Raw genomic sequence first — 8,183 nt, forward strand, 5'->3', positions numbered from 1 at the left:
ACTGTGGTCTTTTCTATTTTGCAGTCGGTAACCACGTCAAGAAATTTAATTCAAATTTTAATCCAGGATTTAGCTTTTTGTCTGAATCAAACTTAAAATGTTTAGTTGTGTCCGACACAATGTATTGACTGTAGTTTAATGCGTTTTCTTATGAGTCTGGGCTCACAAAGATTTTACAATTACTGGGAATGCGTTTTTATAATAAGCATTAAATAATGCCAAAATGGGGCATTTTCAATGCCTCACTGCTCCTTAATGAGCATGGGCACCCCCTTTTTTATTTCAAAATTGAAGTTATCATATGACAAATATTCAGTGGACAAAGTTTGAACAAAAATCTATTGTCACTTTTATTTCAGGGGAATTACCTTAAGGCAAGTGAACATAATCCACATTCGAATCATAGCTCTGAAGTATTCTGAAAAATTATTAAGTTTAAAAGAATTGCTGTAAATAGAAAGAACTAAGGGCATGTAGTTGTCCAAAAGATTAAAAAGTGTTCCATACTCGGGATCTTTAAATCGCCAAAACGTTTTCATCATAGATTCTCGTATTAATGTCCATCCTCCGTAAACAATTTCTAAGAGCAAGCTGATCCTCCAGGGTTTTGGTTTGTCTGCCAGTTTTGATCGAGTAAAAATTCTTCCATACACTGTTTTGAAAAATGGATGGAAGGAAGTAATAATGTGTTCTCTACTGTTCAAGGATATATGGAGAGGACCTATCATTGGAATCACAGAGAGGATGGGGGGCTGAGAAGACAAGTTTACCGGCAAACTTTGCTCATTGTCAGAACCAGTGAAGGATGGATAAGAATATGCAGAATGATCTGATGCAGCTTGAGGGTTTTCACGGTTGACTTGATGAGGTTGCTGATAGCTGATAAACGTCTTCACATACTGATATATGAGCGAACTTAAGCAGCGACGTTTTTGAGACGCGGACGGCAACCGGAAGAGGAGTGGAGCTAATTCTGGCGCGCTTCTGACCTGTGGGATCAACTGGAAAGTCGTCGTGTTTGTATTTTACACCAAACTTTCCTGACCAAAAAGCTGTAGTGAACACCTGGAACGAGAACTTTTAATTTCCGGTTTGCGTCCGCGTCGCAAAAGTGTCACTGCTTAAGTTCGCTATTATTTGGGGGCTGAACAACTGACGTGGCCAATCATCAGGCTGAAAAATAATTAATTTTTTTGCATAATCACCCAAACCAGCACTTAGTGCTATGTCATATGCTGTATTAAAGTCCTCTTTGGACTTAAGTTGTAACTCCACAAAGTCAACAAGGTGAAGGTCATCCATTTTTCTCATTGTTTGCACATTGTTGTTTTCAAAATACGGATGGGTGTTGAGTCGCTGGCGTTGATGTTCTGGGTTAAAAAAAGCCTCGGTAAGCCAGTTTGGCATAACAGAAGCATATGAACTGCTCATGTTTTGCATACATGTGCAGATGTTATAATCTGTAGGCATGTGTTTATACCGATGCCATTTACATCATGCATGATACTGGCCTGCAGCACACTTACGGTAGGTATGTTTTTAAAAGCTTTAACGACTATTATACACATAGACTTTGCTTTGGATGCCTTATCTCCCTGTGGTCTTCTTTTGGTGTGAATTGAGGTGAAGTCATCTATAATCAGGACCAAAAGCCACTTGTTTTCAATCGCATCTTTAATTAAATGTTTGAATGATTTGCAATGATTTTCAGACAACGATTTAGCAATGGTGTTCACTGTCCTTCTAGCACAGGAGAGACCACTGATGTGCTGTGTTTCCATACCTTCTTGATTTATATTATAACTCCTAAGGGAGTGGTCAGTTTGAAGTGTATTGCATGCCCAGGCCCGTAGCAGGGAGAGGGGCAGGCGGGGCTCGAGCCCCCTCAGAAATTTTCAGACTTGACTTAAATTCTGCTACAAAAGTGGGCAAAAGTGGAACTTTGCCACTAAAATGGATAGTTGTCGATGGAAGCTACAGTTTCAAAGTATTGTCGATCATAGGAAGATTATGTACTGCTGTTCTTATGTGCAATTTGGAATTGCGTAAAGGAACAAAATCGTATTTTTGCTCTGCCAAAAACAACCAACAGCTTTAAAATATTTGCTTATTTTTCATCAAAATAGACAGAAGCAAATGGATCGAAATGCACCAATGACAATCCCTGAACTTGACCTCTTGAACTTTATTGGTTTCCTAAGAGGTCCGCCAGTGTAAAATATACTACTGTACTAGAGTGAAACTTAGGTTTTTGCGCTTTTATATTGAACGTCTCACAATGTCTTCGTGGACGTAGCTAATGACTTCGTTGGGGAGAAAGAAAACGGAAAGCAATTGTTTGGCAAATTTCTGCGAACGATATCTCAAGTCAGAGTCAACACAAACGGAAAATTAGAGACAAGAACAAAAGTTATCGTAGACAAATGTAGTGATCTGACATGTACCAAGAAGTATGCTTTAACCGAGGGACCGAAGCGGGGGTGGAGTTAATGGGGGCCACTCGCTCAGCCCCCCAGGGCCTGCCTACAGAATATATGAAAGAATTAAACTAATTTCAGACAAACATAATGTTCAAAATATGGCTTGTAAGGGTCACTGGGGGGTCATAATTGTGTTAATTTGTGAAGAGTTGACCTTGTTGCAATGCATTAGATGAAGATTCCTGTTATGTGCATGGAACTAAATTTACTTTTATGTATAATCACTTTTTGAATTTTGGTAGCTTTTGCTTTTCTTCTGTGAATCATGTTGTTTTTCAAAAGTAGCCTTTGTTTACCACTAATTCCGTAAGGGAAAAAAGCGTTGTTGTGAGAAAAAGGTCAACACTTAGGCTCGATTACCAGCCGCCGTTCGGGAAAAGAACCCGCGCTCCTCCCTCGAGAAAGCGGCGGAAATCGAGCCTAGTCAACACTAGGCTTACATTCATCAAAAGCCAGCTTACTAAGCTCAGTGGGTAACTGCACAGTCAACCTAAAATACCGCAGCTATCGGTACAACTTATTATTTATTTCTTCAGTGAATCACAGACTCTGGATGGATAAAGCTTCTATGTAGGTGGCCATTGTATACTATCGTTTGTACCATTTTACAGGTTTTAGCAAAATTATACACGTCTGAATTTTTATTAAAATGCATCTTTATTTACTTGTTTATTTCTTTATTTTATCAGTTAATTTGAAGCTAATTCATCTGATTAGGGTTTGGGAGCAAATGTAGCCGAATATTAAATTTTAGACGCTTGGAATTGCTAATTTCTTGCTCAAAATTGTACTGTCCCTGTGAGCAACTATGGTTATAAGTTTCCTCTTGCTGGTTTGTTGTTTATACCTTGTTTAGTTTTAAAGACCTTTTACCTCAAAATTTCAAATGATCCTTTAATGTAAAGTTTTCTGGCATCACAGTTTTGTTTATTTTTAAAGATGGTGTCTACACTCAACTACACTACTGATTACAGCTGAAAGTGGAATTCAAAGGCAGACCAAGCAAGCAATTTTACTTACTCTGTGACAAAATCTTCAAATTTTCCTCCATTTCTAAAAAGGACTCCTTTGGTATAACTACCATCTCCCTATCATTATCTGCACTAGCTACACACTGTTTCAGAACCTGACATTGACATTACGGGTCCTCCTCTCTTCGGAACTTCAAGCCCACTGAAAATGTTTGTTTTACATTTTCATTAACTTGTTTACAAATAAAGCTTGGCACTATCAATGAAAATATGACACTTCTGTAGTTCTAGCTGCACGAAGCAGCGTTCAATCTTTATTTTCACATCACAAGTGTAAGTAAGATTAAAGAAATTAAACGTGACAAAAACACTAACGTGGTGAAATGTCTTCCCATTGGTTCTATACTGCCGGAGAGCTTTTTTGCAGGCTTCACAAATGTCTCCCGATGTTTTCTCGAGAAAACCAAAACAGGCTTCCAAGTCGGCGTTTGACTGCACACTGTCTACACTACGGAATGGAGTTGTCTGAGACGTTTTCCCGCAGATTATACACCCATGCTTCGACCTTTCTACACTTTCCGTCACGTTTACAATCAAGCTTAGTACATACACTTGCAAAAGGAAAAACAATTTTGTTTGCACCGCCTTTGCGCACAACTTCGTTTTGGTTTTGAAGAATGGCGGGAGTTCGATCGCTCGCTTTGTGCAGGCGCGCACCAGCGGCTACACTCATCGAAACTCAAATCTGTTGCATGCGCAGACAGAATGCCCCTCTTCCACTCATCCGCAATCTCGTTCCCAGAGTCTTCGTTCCCCTTGACCAGCGCTCGGAAAACGAGAGCTCTTTAAGCAACCATTTCAGGCATGCGCCATAGATGCAGACTGCGCAGTGTAACCGGATGGGAAGAATCACCAGAATTCGGTTATTTCAAAATGGTTGCTCCCAGAGCTCTCGTTTTCCGACCGCTGGTCAAGGGGAACGAAGACTCTGGGAACGAGATTGCCTCATCAGGGGTGCTTACCATTTACAAAAGCCATCCGGTCGGAAATTTCAGGCATAAACATTAAACAATTAAATTGAACATTGCGGGAGAGGGAATCGCTATAAAGTATATCCACATCAGCTAGAGAGACTTATAAGAGCAGAAAAATAGCACCAACCCAAATCACAGCCCATATTTTCTGAAGCTTCCCAAACGGAATGGCGCGAACCATTTGATTTTCCAACTGGAATTTTCGGTTTTCCCATGTAAATGGTAAGTACCCCAGGTGTTAAATCTATAGCGGAGTTCTGGCGGCTCCAAGGGCCGCCAAGCGGAGCTCCACACTCATATAGGAAAGAAAAGGAAACCCATGCGTTGATTTTCTCATGGTTATCATGGCCAGCGGTATTGCTCGTGGGCGCGTGCGCACGACGACGGCAGCAGAGTTGCCCAAGATGACGGCCATGCCCCAGATAATTGGTTGAAAGAGACATTCAGCCTTGGTTTCTAACGTAATTTTTTGATATCGGACATCCATGTTATGGTCAATTGACACCTGTCAAAACAAGGTTTCTGCTGACCAGTATCATGTGACCATATCACGGGATCAAGTTTAGAGCTCATCGAGGTCACGTAGATTTTTGAAGTTCACCGCTGAGCAAGTGATGGTTTTCAATTGGACGGCGGGCTCACGTTAGGTTAACTTGTTGTAAACAGGGCTGGGTTGCTCGGAAGCCAGTTAATGCTAACCAATGATTAAAAGTTAACCGAAGTATAATTTTTCTTGTACACAAATGTTTTTACTGCTTTTGTTTGGTGTATTTTGAGATTCAAACAATATACAGAAAACCTCACCGCAAAGTTAAAAAACTCAAATGAAAATTCTTGCTTATCTAGGGTTAGCTTAATCGGGCTTTGAATAACCCAGCCCAGGAACTCCGCTTTTAGGCTTGGCTTAATCTATATAATCTATCTATTATCTGTTAACAATTTTACAGCTCAATAGCGAGCTCCGTTTGGAAACCAGAGCATTTTGAATCTCAGGGTTATGGAGGTGCGTGACACAAGGCTACCAAAATATATACTTATCTCATGATTTTGAGTCTTTTTAAAAGTGAGAGCATTGGGAAAAGTGCCTATGTAATAGCTTGTTTGTTCAGTACTGATAATCAGTCGCCTAGATAGCCAAAGTTCCAGATGTTTACACTATTCCCAGCCACTATATTGGTGTATCACGGATGTACTCCAATATGGCATTTTCATACTGGGCTCTGTCAATTTCTGGAAACATTTCGACAAATATCTAAAGTTTGGGGAAATGCACAGCCCTAAAACTTGGAGAAGTGTTTTATTTAGTTATCTTCTGTAACATCACAATTTGTTAGCTTTTTCCACTAGATGGTTTTCGATTTATTTTCGAGTTATTTTTTTGTAAAAAAAGATACCTCTTAGTCGGCGTGTCGGGTATGTTATGGACGGGTCAATGGGTGAGTGAGAGATGTATGTCACATCAATCAGATTGGATCTACTATAAAGAGCCAATAAAATTTCTTGTTGTAAAGGTAAATGGTATGAGATTTGATCACGACACAGTTTAGAACAGCTATATTTATTCTTCTATAAAAGAGGAAGTATTCATATATCGGGCTTACTTCGACATTTTCTGTGGGTTAGGTTGAGGATTTTAGTTACGAACGAGATGAGCCTTGAGGTTTGAAACAGCTCGTTAGTTAGTAGTATGCAAATGCAACGAGAGATTTTTATTTTTAGTTACAAAGGTAACTTGATACTTTTGTTTTTCACAGGGAGTAAATTCAATTAGAGGTCACGAATCGTCGCTTCTAGTTCTTGGGACATGTTTTAGAGGAGACGAGATTTGAAACAGTTCTAACGTTTACAATAGCAAGTGTAGATGACGATTGTTTTGTTCTTGTTGCATGCAAATATAACGAGATATTTTTATTTTTTACTTAAAGGGTAATTTGACACTCTTGTTTTTCACAAGGGAGTAAATTCAATTAGAGCTGACGAATCGTCACCACTCTTTCCTACAAGATGTTTGCTATCTTTAGTTACAAATGGTAACTTAACGCTGTTTTTTATATGGGAATAAATTCAATTAGAGCTGACAAGTTATCAGCTATTGTTCCTAGGATATTAAACAAAAAAAGCTTTCATTTCTGGACGGTTTTTACATCTCTGCAGTAGCAGTTTATTTTTATTTGATGGGCATTTTATGACATTCTTTTCAGTCCGATATTTTTAAAGGTAAAAAGTATCAAAACTGCTCAAATGTTCCTTGAAGACTGCGCGGCACCAAGTTAAAGTGCAATTTGATTAAATCAGACATTCAGTGCATCAGAGAGCTTTTTTTTCTCTTTCTTTCTATTTTCGGTGAAGTAGTGCTCTTGTGTTGTGTTGTGTTGTGTAAAAAGGGAAAACTTACAACTCGTATAAAACGCGAAAAGGTCTCTTAATTTGAGTATTTTTGAGCAAAACCTCCTCTTGGGGGTTAGAAGGGCTATGTGATTGGCGAGTGAGGGAGTTATGCATGTGCACGTGTCACAACAATCGCAGTGTGGGTTTTATCAAAGAATGAATCACAGAAAAAAATAAGATAGTATCTACATTAATCTGGAGATGTGTCAGATTACTGTAGTTTGTTCAGCCAAACATTTCATCGCTTACCATTTAGCTATCTTGCCATTACCGATGTAACATCATATGTACATCATAAATTCCCAGTTTCTTTCTTGCTGTACATCGCAACCAAAAAAACCTGTCAGATTAACCAAATCATTACCATAAACAGCTCCATGAATACTCCTATCTCCGAGACTTCACAAAAAAACTCTTGCACGCGTTGCGTGCCTATGTTTTTATTGCGTGACAATGAAAACGATCTATCAAATCATGAATCCCAATTGCAACGATGATTGGAAGGGAGATAATCAACTGGAACAAGATCTTGGAGAGTTTTTTTGCCCAAAACTTGAAGCGAATAGAGATCCTTGATTTTGTGCAACAAACGTTTCCTCAATACCACTGGAGTATAGTAATAATAGTAATAATTAATAATTATATATAAAAGTCAGTGGTATACCGAGTGGTAAAAAATTGATAAAAATGATATGATATCCTCACATGTGAAGATATCATGTTTGATAACATTTCTCTTTTTTCCCTTTAACTACACTTAAATTTGTTGGTGTATGATCGAAACATCTTCGGATCTTCTTCGGTCGTCTTCGGAAAATGTTTGGAAAATGCTCGGAAACGTTCGTCTGGCCTTCAGAACAATTTTGGAAAATATTCAGAAATCTTTGGAAAGTGGTCAGAAATCTTTGGAAAATCGTAAAAAACGGTGTCATCAGCATGTCTATACAATAAAAAACAACATTACATGTTAGCTCGAAGATATGAATTTTATGTTCTTGTTGCAAAAACGACATCTCACTCGTGCGCTGCGCTCACTCGTGACATATAGTTCTTGCCACTCAAACATAAAATTCATATCTTCTTGCCGCCTTGTAATATCCTATATATTATAATAATAATAATAATAGCAATAACAATAACAATAACAATAACCACCATAATAACCATAATAAAACAACTCTCTCAGGACCTGCTGAAGCATTTCGAGGTGCTTAAGAAATGCAGAAACAAATTTGACTGTTTAGTGTACGAAAAGCTTTATATATAGGAGCTTTAAAGCAAATATCAACGTGCAATCAGACTCCATTCTT

The 8,183-nt window shown here is 38.5% G+C and overlaps 1 pseudogene; it reads right to left on the reverse strand.

Annotated features, from left to right (window-relative positions):
- Nucleotides 1-890: 890 nt before the first annotated feature.
- Nucleotides 891-3,564, reverse strand: LOC149097284 (uncharacterized; annotated as a pseudogene).
- Between the last annotated feature and the right edge of the window lie 4,619 nt (nt 3,565-8,183).

The sequence above is a fragment of the Orbicella faveolata genome, unplaced genomic scaffold (genome assembly GCF_042242905.1).
Source record: "Orbicella faveolata isolate gen_17 unplaced genomic scaffold, um_ofav_v1 contig_47, whole genome shotgun sequence".
NCBI classification, from domain to species: Eukaryota; Metazoa; Cnidaria; class Anthozoa; order Scleractinia; family Merulinidae; genus Orbicella; species Orbicella faveolata.